Source organism: Equus caballus, chromosome 5 (assembly GCF_041296265.1).
Source record: "Equus caballus isolate H_3958 breed thoroughbred chromosome 5, TB-T2T, whole genome shotgun sequence".
NCBI lineage: Eukaryota > Metazoa > Chordata > Mammalia > Perissodactyla > Equidae > Equus > Equus caballus.
In genome coordinates this window covers 54,764,463-54,777,089 of record NC_091688.1, presented here as the reverse complement: position 1 = coordinate 54,777,089, position 12,627 = coordinate 54,764,463, and the positions used below count along the sequence as shown (strand labels likewise).

The 12,627-nt window shown below is 39.4% G+C and overlaps 1 protein-coding gene across 21 annotated transcripts in view; it reads left to right on the top strand.

Annotated features, from left to right (window-relative positions):
* PDE4DIP (phosphodiesterase 4D interacting protein) overlaps positions 1-12,627 on the top strand; it is a 177,002-nt gene that overhangs the window by 26,228 nt on the left and 138,147 nt on the right. The window lies entirely within an intron of this gene.

Genomic DNA, 12,627 nt, shown 5'->3' with positions numbered 1-12,627 from the left:
TCTCCCTGGCAGTCTGGATCCAACCACAGTGAGTCAGCCTGTTGAGGCCCCACCCATCCTGGCACATTTTTCCCCTTGGATCTTGAAGCCTGTAGGGGGAAAATAAAAGTCCTGAAAGGGACTTTTCTACCTTTATGGATATTTGAGTTATCACAGTCCGGGTTTCCTGTTCTAGTTTAGATGAATCTGGGTCATGTCCCTGCTGCCTTTGGGTCCAGCAATTTCAGTGCTTTTTAAGTGTTTCTCTGAAATTACAGCCTTGGAAAATGAATGCTACCGGTGAAGTGCATTTTCATTTTTTTTTTTTTAAAATGGCATTTGTGCTCTCCAAACAGCAGTGCCCCAAGCATGCTGATTTTGTTTTCACTGGTGTCTTGAGACATTCAAAATTTATTAGGTGAAAAGGGAAGGAGGAGAATCTTAAACTTTCAGCAGTCATAAGCACAGGATTTTCTTCTTTTTAAACATGGCTTTTCAGAAGGATTCCATACAGTCATTCCACAGAATTTCAGCAAAATTTTCACTCCTTAAGCAACATTGCCAAAAATATGTATCAAATCAATCATCTTTTTCTTAAGAACTATGAGTAAAAGGAATGATTCTTACTTCTGTAGAGGATATAGAGGAGTATACAAGTTACCAGTCTTAAAGAGCATGTAATCTGATTAGGGGAAGAAGAAATCTAAATTACGCAAGATTTAATTTATATAACCCCTAAGGCAACAGTGGAAGGGATAGCACAAGATGAGAGTAATTGCCAAACAAATGTGTTTTTAAAATCTAAATATTGGGACAAAACATTTTTTCTAATTCACAAAGTTATACATACCAGCCCATGTTTGGTTATATAATTAATAAAGCAACTTTGTTAAAAAAAAAAAAAAAGGGAAATCACAGGGGCCGGCTGGGTAGCATAGTGGTTAAATTTGCGCACTCTGCTTCAGCAGCCTGGGGTTCACAGGTTCAGATCCTTTGTGCGGACCTATACACTGCTCATCAAGCCATCCTGTGGCAGCATCCCACATACAAAATAGAGGAAGATTGGCACAGACATTAGCTCAGGGCCAATCTTCCTCAAGCGAAAAGGGGAAGATTGGCAACAGATGTTAGCTCAGGGACAATCTTGCTCACCAAAAAAAAAAAAAAACTGAGATCACAAAAATTTGAAAACGCTGAAAATTCTGAAAGGTATGGTTACTCCCACGGAAAAGAGCTGTCACTGCCATGGAGAAAATGAAGCTCAAATGAGAATAATTCTTCTTCATTTTTAATTATCTCCTTTCTGTTTTCTCGTTAGAACTGTTTTCTTTTTTCCTCACTGTGTGAAGAGAAGCTCTATCTTTCTTCCTGTGGACCTTGAGGAATTTCCATTCCAATAATAAATTTTTAAAATAATAACAAAAATAATGATACCAATGTTTATTGAGTGCTTCAGTGTGCAGGGCTCTATGAGTGCGCTTGACTTGCATTATCTTATTCAGTTCTTTGAAGTTAGTGCAACCGTTATCTTCAGATACAGAGAGGGAGACGAAGCCAGGGAAAAGACTAGTGACTGCTAGAAAGTGCTAGAGCTGGGATTTCAACATAAGTGTCCTGATTCCAGAGCCTGAATTCTTAGCCACAATATTCTTATGCCTCTCTATGGACAAACCTGATCCCCGTATGCATTTGATTATTCATCCGCTCATCCACTCACTATATGGCTTCACCCTGCCTGTGTGCCAGGCCTTGTTCTAGCTGTTACATGCACGGTGTTCAAGTATGAACGTATGCAAAGATATGCGTTCAAGGATGAATGTTTATTTCGGTATTCTTTATGCTAATAAAATATTAGAAATAATCTAATATCCATCAAGGTGAGGATTCATTATTTCAATTATGGTATACGCATGCAACAGAACGTCAGAGAGCAATGTACTACTGACTTGCAATGGTGTCCGTAATAACAAGCTTAGGATTAAACAACAAAACAACAACAACAATTTGACTGAATATTACATAAAATGAGATCTCGTTTTTAAGGGAGAAAAAAAAATAGAAATGTCGGGAAGGATATGCACCAAAATATTGACAGTGATTATGTCTGAGTGGTGGAATTAGCTGTGATTTTTGCCTTCTTTATAACTTTCTGTATTATCTAAATTTTAATAATTTGTGTTCATTTTAGTCATCTAATCATTCAACAAATGTTTCTAGATCTCTTACTATGTACAAGATAATGTCTCAAACACTGAAAATACAATAGTGAATAAGCAAATATGGTTCCTGCCGTCATAGAGTTTACAGATTCACCAATTAGAACAGATTGGACTCATTATTATGATGAAAATAAAGGGTGCTGCACAGTATAGCTGGGACTCCTAACTCAGGCTGAGGGGGTAGGAGGATTCAGGGAAAGTTTCCTAGAGGAAACTATGTCTAACCAGGGACTTGAAGGAGGAATAGGAATTAGCCACTCATATGGGCTGGGAGTAGGAGAATGAAGAATGCTCCTTACAAAGGAAACAGCATGAATCAAGATTCAGATTAAAGAAAGAACCATAGTAAGTTAATATGTCTTAGAGCATGGGTGCAAGGAATGTGGAGAAGAGTTGAGACTGGAGAAAAAGAGAGAGAGAGAAGCCAGCATACGGGGCCTTGCAAGTTACATAAAGGTTTTTAAAATTTTACAGGAGCTCATAGGCGAATGGCTGAAAGCTTTTAAACAGGGAGGTAATATGATCAGATTTTTCTTTTAGAAACATCCCTTTGGCTTCAGTATGGACTCTGGATTGGAGGAGTCAAGTCTAAGCAGCGAGGAGGCTGCTGCAGCGTTCCAGGCAAAGGTAGGCAGGGCTGATAGTATAGGAGTGAGAGACAGGGAGAGATAAAATACAAAGAGATTCCAGAAGCAGAAGTGACAGGGCCAAGCTATTGACTGGATGTAGAACCAGTGAGGGAGAAGAAGCCCAAAGATGATCTACATTGCTCCAGTCCCATCCCAGGCTGGGATGTCACCCATTGTGAACTTCCAGAGTACCTTGCACTTTCCCTTTAGTTGCATGAGTTACTTGTTCAAAGTCTGGCTTTTCTGTTAGAATCTGAGCTCCATGATAGTAGGGACAGGGTTTCTCTCGTTCACTAATAGATATAGCGATAGCGGAGTGCCTACTACATTGTAGGCATGCCTATTTTCTTCTTTGTTGTGTTTTGAATGAATAAATGTGAAGCTTTCTTGCTTGAACCGCTACTAGGTGGTGCCATCCACAGAGAAAGGGAACAACTGGTACAGGCACGTGCAGTACTTTTATGGCCGTTTATACACTAGCAACAAAAACCAAAAACTGGTAATGTGATTTTCACTTTTGGAAGAAAAATAAGTAGATCCTTTCTGCTCTTAAAGATCTCTAAATCTAATTGGTGAGACAGTCAAACAGATAGCCCCAATAATAAGGGTAGGTACACAATGCTGTGGAAGCACTCAGGAGGGGCCCTCACCAGGGTTTAGGCTCAGATAGGCTTCCTTTAGTAGGTAATATCTAAATCAAGTCCTTAGGGGCAAGTTGGAGGTAGTTAAGTCGGAGCTGAGTGGGAGGTGAAGAGGAATGACATTCCAGGCTATCGCTGCTACCCGTGAAAAGTCCTGGAGGAGCAGAGAGCACAGTGAGTTCAGAGATAGAAGGCTTTTTGTCATGACTGGAGCACTAGAGTGTGGACTGAGGTTCAAGTTGGCTGCGTCTCCCCTACCCACCCCCTACTCCTGGTCAAAGCCTTATTGTTGCAGCCATGGTCGCCCATGGTATCATTGTGAACTCTTAGCTCTTATGCTTGGAGAAAGTCCTAACTGGGCCTTTGAAATCACCTTCTTTCCTAGAGAAGGATGGAGAAAGGATTATTGAAAATCCAGAAAAATAGGTGAGGCCATAAATTGCTATGTGCCCCCCTGAATACTAGAAGCTCAGCAGATAATCTTCCTGGGTTGAACCAATTGTGAACAAACAGCACCAAGTCTGCTGGTGTTGGTTGGGCCAAACTCATGGTGAATCTAATTTGGAGACTATGAGTCCTTGGGAGCTCCCAGCATCAATGCAGTTCAACTGTTGTTTCTACCATGGAGCTCATGTAACCGTCTCTGACAGCACTATTTCTGGCTGGGCCATTTATTTTTGGTGTCCAGGGAAGTTGTTATTTGTTTTGTTTTGTTTTTATATGGTTCACAGTGCTCTGATATGATGATGACGATGACACCTTGTTATTCCAGGATTGGGGGTGGTGTGGGTGTGTATCTATGGTGGGGGAAGGCAGCAGGAACGTCATCTAAATCCTATCCTTTATCCACACGGTGATGCTGCCTAAGATGGGGTTTATTTATCAACTTGATGTAATAGCTCTGTTGTTAGCTCTTCTGTCATCAGTCCAGTTATTTCAAGAAAAGGCTGTGTAGAGGATAGATATCAATATGCTTCTGAGTTTTAGGGGAGAAAATGGAATGACATTAATATTTCAGCGTTTAAAAGACTCTCGAACTTCAGGAATTATGTTGGAATTTCAGAAACAGAGTTTCAGAAGAAAGATTTCTTTATTGTGCAACCCAAGAGGAAAAATCCAGGTCTTTGTAGAATTTGCCATATGCTTTCTGATGCAGGCTTCAACAGTTAACTTTTGGAACGCTGGGCAGAAACCCTGTGTGGAAGTTGTGTTAATGAGTGGAAGACCAAGTTGATTGACTTTGACTGACGTTTCCTTGTTAGAACAGTCTGCAAAAGTTGTGCATATTCCTCAGGAGAGCCTAATGAGTATGTTTTTCCTGTGTCGAAATATAGAGTGGATCATATGTTTTCTTTGTTTAATCTGAGGATTTTAACGAAGCTTTTTAACTTGCCAAAACATAGAATCCCGTGAGGATTTATATACAGAATGTTTAGAAATGATCAGTCTGAATGATTTGCTTTTAACTGAATTGAATTGAAGTTTGATCTTTATCATAAAAAAATCCTTTGTAAAAGGCAAAGGACTGGGCAAGTTACTTCTCCTAGCTTGGGTTTCTTTCTTCTTTTTAAAATAACAGCTTTATTGAAATATAATTTACATACTATAAAATTCATCCTTTTAAAGTGTACAGTTCCATGGTTTTAGTATATTCACTAAAGTGTAAATTTAAATTCATTTACATGAATTTACATTTATGTAAATATACATTCATGTGAAATAGTAGTAGTAAATAGTAAATTGTTGTGCAGCAATTACCACTATCTAGTTACAGAACATTTTCATCACCCCAAAGAAACCTCATACCATTAGCAGTTACTCCTCGTTCTCCCTCCCCCAGCGCCTGGAAACCACTCATCTACTTTCTTTCTCCATGGATTTGCCTTTTCTGGACATTTCATATAAACGGAATCATACAATGTGTGACTTTTTGTGCCTAGCTTCTTTCGCATTAGTATGTTTTCAAGATTCATCCATGCTGTCACATGCATCAGTATGTCATTCCTTTTTACGGATGAATAATATCCTACAGTATGGATATACTAAACTTTGATGAACTCCATTCATCAGTTGATGGAGATTTGGCATGTTCCTACTTTTTGATTATTATGAATAATGCTTCTATAAACATTCACATGCAAGATTTTTGTGGACGTATGTTTTCAGTTTTCTTGGGTGCATAATTAGGAGTGGAATTGCTGGATCATATGGTAACTCTGTTTAACCTTTTGGTTATTTATCTTGAAAGCTATATTTTATATAGGTTCAGGTGGTCAGATCCTCCAGGGTCCCAAGGAAGATTATTTATAGTGAAGGTTACTTTTTGAAAAGATCCAGGGACCTAAGGTAGAAATAGAAGTACGTAATCAGTCACAAGGGAATCCCAAGTTCACAGGAGTCCCCTACTGTCATGATTAAGGCCCTGAGGAGTATGCAATATGGGTCGGACTCTTGGATGCTGTAGTCTGTGCTCCTCCACTTTCTAGATGAGCCACTTAGCTAACTTCTGGATGTCTCACTTTCCTCTACAGTAATGGGGATAATAATATGTAACCTGCTTACCTCACAAGATAGAATGAAACAATATATGTGCAAGTGCTTTGTAATTGTCAAGTCCTAGCAGGTGATGTTGTAAGGACAGTGTAATTGTATCCAATTAATTTTGTAATACAAGTCCCAGTCATTAAAACAGCCAGGAGTTAAACTGTTATTCCTGCAATTTAGATTTTATCAGAAAAGCCTAGGGACTCCCAGACGCACAGATGTATTATAAATAAAATATTTATATGTGGGGAAAAAACCCTCCTCGCCCTCCTCCCTGCCCCACCCCTTCCTGTCTACCCCTGTCCTCCAATCCAAAATAAATTAGGTTCCTGGGTTGGATTCCACTGGATGCTAAAGAGCAGGAAATACTTTCCAGCTGCTTATGTGCCCTTCCCATACAGCTGTTTTGAAAATATGACAGCAAAGTTAGAGGTTAAATCGTCTATTGGGGATCATCCTTGGGTCCCAGTCATCATTGCTGCTTTTGTCTTGAAAATATGACATCCTTTATGCTCACTAATCTCCTTTTCCTCTTCCTGCACAAAGCAGCTGACTCCCACTACCTTTTAGGGCTCTGCTATAGGAAAGCTGGTGGGGTGTTCTGAGATTCTTCAAAAGCGGTAGCTCTCGTCGGTGCTGCCTTTGGTAGTCTTGTTTCTGTGAGAAAACATGTTTCGAACACAGAATCTCAGGATAGTTTAGGATCTTAAAAGTTCTCTTGAGCTAACTCCCAGCTGACGTGTGAAGACTTCTAACAATATCGCTGACAAGCGATTCTTTAGTTTTGGTTGAGTCCCTTTTGTGACAGGAGATTTACTATCTCATAATGTAAGTGCTCAATAAATATTTGACGTATGAATGTATGGCTGAGGTGTGGCAATAAGTTCATGACATCCAACTCTGCTGGAGAATTTATCCTTGTATCTAATTGGTAGCTGCCTCCCTCTAATTCCTAGTTTCCTTGCTCTTAAAATAGCTTTTTAAAATTATGAGCTGTTTCACAAACAGGAATGTACAAAAAATAATAAAACACTTGTCTGTGTATCCAATATCTAAATTTTAACAAATATTATTTTCACTTTATTTGCCTCAGATTCAAAAACAAAAGTTAGCATTACAGATACAGTTGCAACCTCCTTAGCAGCCTACCCAGATCCCACTCTCCTGGCTCCTTTGCTACGGTTAATTACTATTAAGTAATTTTCCCAAAGTTACACAATCGGCAAATACCTAGGTCTCCTTAGTTCAAAAGCTTTTGCTCTCTCCACAGTGCTGCACTGCCCCATCTAGATGACATGCATAATGGCGATAATATTTATTGCCTATTTGTAAATGAACAGTACAGTGTCAAGGTTACTTAAAACACTATTCTCTATTCACTATTCACTATTATTTATTAAGTTTACCATATTAAGTTGTTTAAGGATATTTTTATTTTCATGAACTGTAAAGGTATGAATTATCACAGATATCAAATTAGTAGAGCTCACGTTGCAGAAGTTTTATTATACTTGAAAAGAATGTGTCAATTAAGATGATTAATCATTTTTAGTGGAGTGGAACTTTATTCTTGAGAGAATGGTAAGAGATTATTATGTTTTCAAGCATTTCATTATAAGAGCTCTCTGGGGGGGGTCTGAATATGTTAAGCAAATGTGAAGCTGAGATTTTTTGAAAGCTGACTTTACAGTTGGTTATGTTAATGGGGCATGACATACAACAGCTGGGTTGTAATCCTCCTACTATTGTTGGCATTGATTGAGTCCTTATTAAAGTCTTATTTCCAGTCTAGACTAATACATTAAGAAGTGGTGGGAAAAAGAAATTAAGGAAAGAGCAGGGGAGAGCTATTAACATTTGGAAAAATATTTTGAGAGAAGAGTAAAGATTTTGGATGTACTATATAAAAAAGAACAAAGACGGAAACCCTGTGCCTTGCTCAAGAACCTTCAGTGTTTCTTTGTTTCCTAAGCAATACAGAGCCTGTCAAAACATATAGGCATGGGAGCTGCCCCCAGAAGGTCTAGTGTGCAGCCCAGTATGTGCATATTTGTTTGTTAAAGCTATAAAAACCAAACGAGTAAAACAAAACATAAGCAAAAAACAAACCAAACAGTCTTCTTAGTAAGCAGTTCCTGGCCCTCCCCTGCGGCCTTTCTCCTCACTCTTTGTCCAAATTGAGGGCCAGGATCTGCCTAGAGGAACAAACTCAGGCTCCTCACCCTGACACTCAAGATTTCCCTAAAATGGTTCATCACTCCCATCATCTCTGTTCCCCATTACAGGACAGTATGTGCCGTTTGTTTCCATCCAGTCAGCTCTCTGCACCTTTGCTCAAGTCCCACCTGCCCAGATGTCCCCGTGTCCTCCCCTTAGCCTACCCAAACTTGATTCATCTTTTAAGGGAGCTAAACACCAGTTCTCTGTGGAAACTTCCCTGACAGCCTCTCTTTCCTAATTTCTATAGTTTTTACTATTTGTACAGTTCGTAGTGTTCTTTGGTTGTAATTTGTTGTATATTATTTCCCATTTGTTCAGAACTTTTATACAAAGTTCAGATTCTGCATTGAGTATAAAAATTAGTCTGTTAGAATGATTTATTTTACTTATAAAATAATCTTTTTTTTAAAGAGGAATGCCTCTAGATATGCTCTTCCTCCTAGAACAGCTGCATAATTTTGTATACAGATTGGGTTCTATTAGAATTAAACCCAGTGAGTTCCAAGTTAACAGGTTAATTATTCCTCAATTCTTTTATTTAACAAATATTTATTGAGCACCTGTTATGTACCAGGTACGATTCTTGGTACTGATGATGTAGCAGTGAACACAACAGGCAAAACTCCTGGCTTTCTCATGGAGTTTACAGGCTAGTGGGGAGAGACAGACAAGAAGCAAGACAAATAAGTCAACATAATATTTTGGAAGGTGATAGTACTATAGAATAAAAAAAACAATTAAGGGAGATTGGAGTGCTGACTGAGCATAGGGTGAGTTCCAGTTTTAAATATCTAGAGAAAGCGTACCATACAGAAGGATCAACAAGCTCAAAGGCTCTGAGGAGGGAGGTGCTTGCTGTTTTTGAGAAATAGCAAGGAGAAACTGTGGCTACAGCAGAGTGTGTAAGGGAGAGTAGTAGGAAGAAAGTAAAAGAGAGGGCAATGAGAGAGCTCCCGATTATGTAGGGCCTTAGGCCTTATGGGAGAGATCAGCAGGAGTTCCATTTCAGGTATCACGAGTATGAGATGTCTATAATCAAGGGGAGATTTCTACCAGGAAGTCAGATATAGATTGGAGTTCAGGAAAAAGGTCAAGATGGGCCTATAAACTTAGAAGTTTAAGTGAACAAAAATCATTTTTCTACAGTAACCATTCTAGCAAATGTAGTTTCTTTGGAGCTATTAAAACAAATCTTTCTGTATTATTGGAAAGTTATAACAATAATATAAGCAAGCTAACCCATATTTAACAAATCAAATCAGCAAAAAGTAAAATATTTATGAGATACTTATCTATTCATTAATTCAACACATATTTGGAGAGTGCTTCTTCCATACTATGCAATGAGAATACAAAGACACAGAATATGGCTTGCCAGCCCTCAAAACACTCTAGTCTGGTTGAGGTGACTGTAAACTGCATGGGTGATAGATGTTATTGGAGAGGTCTTGGTTGTTGTGGGAGCTGAAGGAGGATAGAAAGATACATAAGTCATTGACTCTTTCCTTGGGCAACTTCCAGACTAGTTGGAGAGATGTAAACACATGAAAAGTTAATGTAAGCTTTAACATGAAAAGTAGCTCTAAAAGGTGTAAATAACCTTTCAAGACAATAAAAAGCAGTATCATGAGGCAGCATGTGAACGCTTGTCAAATGTTAATATTTGCCTTAGGAGTTCAAAAGAGGAAGGAGTCTTTCTAGGCGGAGGAAGCAGGGATGTCTTTGCATGGGATTCCAACTAGGCCTTGAAAAAGAACCAGGGTGTATTGAGGGGATGTGAGGGGTTTTCCTTTTACTAAGAGTGATGAGATGCCTGTGAAGGGTTTTAAGTAAGGGAGACAACAGGATGAGATTTCAGTTTTGAAAACTTTACTTTAGCTGTAATACAGAGAAAAGACGGCTGGAGTGAATTCTGACAGTCACGATAGAGACTGTTGCAAAGGTTTCGCTATGTGGTTTGTTGTGAGAATGGGACATTCCAGTTGAACTATCTAGCAAACGTTTGGATGTGTAGAGCTAGATCTTGGGTGAGGGGACTCAGTTGGAGACTTGGGGCTTGTTCGGGAGGCAAGAGTGATAGCCCGAAAAGTGGATAAAATCTCTAAGGGAGAAAGTGTGAAGAGAAAAAATCAGAAAGCTAACGACTAACCATCGTTTAAGCACCTGCTTGAAGGAACTGGCAAAAAAACAGAGAAAAGAGGCCACAGAGATAAGAGAACAGGGAATCGCTGGGCACAAGAAAAAATAGGCATTAATGTGTAGAAAAAGATATGTAGGTTGGATGAGAATACCCTGCATTCATATGCAATTTTACTTTCCATAAAAGTTTTAATAAATTATATTATGAAGGAATCCAAGTAGACATCAAAAGCGTGATTAAATACTAATCTAGACTCTGGCAGCCTGGTTCCCCTTGTGCAAAATGGAGGTGATAATAACTAGGTTATTCCTCTAGGAGCTTAGACCAAGAAAAGAGCCTTAAAACTCACCTAGTTTCCAACCACTTCGTTTTATAAATGAGAGCAGTTAGGCCTCCAGAGCAGTGCACTTCCAAGGTCATTCAGCTATTTAGTAACAGAACTGGGACCAGAAAAGGATCTTCTGAGTTTTACTTTAGACTTTTCTCTTCCTGTCTCTAAGCCTAAATGAAAATAATTTATTCTCAGAGCACAGATTTAATGAAAATAGCTAAATGAATTTTAAGCATTGACAAATAGAAATGGCAAGCAATAGGATATATTGGAGTATATGAGGAAGCCATCCGGTGTAAACCTAATTCGGCCTGACTTTGTTTTGTCCAAAAGGGCCTGACCATGGCCATTGAGCGTGCCTTGTATATCAGCTTTAAACATTTACTACGGCAAGAACAAAGGCCCTTGAGATAAAGGTACAACTTCCCCCCACATTGGCATTTCCTTAAGGATAAGCATCTTTCCTTAGGCCAGGAACTGATTGCTGTGCTCACCTTTGACCACCCAGCTCACCTGTGACCACCCAGCTTGAGACAACAGACCTGCCACCCTGCTGTGTTCACCGAGACAGCAGACCTACCTGCTGTGTCCATCAATCGCTGTGCCGACAGAGCAGTCTCGCAACTATTGTAAAAGGGACATTTCAATCATATGTGAAACATCCTCTCTGGGGGTATATAACCACTCTGTGCACCCCACTTCTTAGGTGCCCTTTCTTCCTTGGGGAAGAAAGGCCCCGGGCCATGGTCCTCACATTTTAGCTCAGAATAAACTCACCCAAATTTTCATTTATAGATTGGTTATGGATTATTTTCGTCGACAACATGTAGATTTTTCTTTTAAATGAGGAATATTTTGTCTTAAGTCATGGTCTAGGGTAAGAAACGTGTCGCCTTACTTTAATCCAAATCCATTTGAGAGAATGCCCATTTCTAATTCTGCTCTCCTGGGGCCACTTTATTCATTCAACTTTTTCTATCTGTCAAAGCAAAGTGCAAGTTCAACTCCAGGTGAAGCTTTCTCTCATCATCCCAGTAAGAATTAAGCACTTTTTATTCTGGATTCCCATAGATTCAGTTTTTTTCAAACTTTAGGATGAAGCTTATTAGTGGGTCATGAAATCAATTCAGTGGGTCACTCACAGAAAGAGAAATGGAATGGATGATATCTAAGTGTATCACCATGGTGATGGTAATATCACTTTGTGAAACTTCCACTTCAGTTATGTGTGTCTGTGTATGTGTGTGTACTGGATTGCAGTATAAAATGTAAAAAGTTGAATAACACAAGCTTGGAGGATTGTAGTGTAAAACACATACCTATGTGTGTGTAGCCACTTAGCTCTTTGAGGGTTGGGACTGTCTTCATCTTTATATTTCTCAAACCCACCATACTACCTCAGGAGATAGTGATTGGAATTATTATGTAGAGTTAAGAAAGAATTAGATGAAGGGAGAGCAGAAGAATTGGGGAGGAATAATTGAGTACTTGGGAATTAAGTGTAAAGTTTTTAGTCTCCCTTACATTAGATGTTAATGTTAATTTTTTTTGAACCTAGTATTATTCCAGCCGAGAACCTGTGTTTGGTGTCTGTGCTGTGGGGTTGTCTCCCAGTCACCTTCAATGTCCCGTGTGGTGTGGTATAAATAATACTTCCTGCTAATGTTGCACCTGTCATTCAAGAGTCTTAAATTGCTTTCGGAGCAGGATCTGGTGATGAGTGCCCGGCTCCACTTGGCAGGTGCCGGAGTTAAGAACCAGTGACTGGCTGAAATCTCTGGGCTCCAGGCTGACGCCTCCCTCTCTCTTTCCCTCATCCCTTGCGGAGAGGAGCCTGTGACCCTGCCTCTTTGTGAGCTTGTGTGACTGGTAAACAGAGTTTGCAAAGATTCTACTGAACTCTAAGATTCACTCTTTCTTTTAG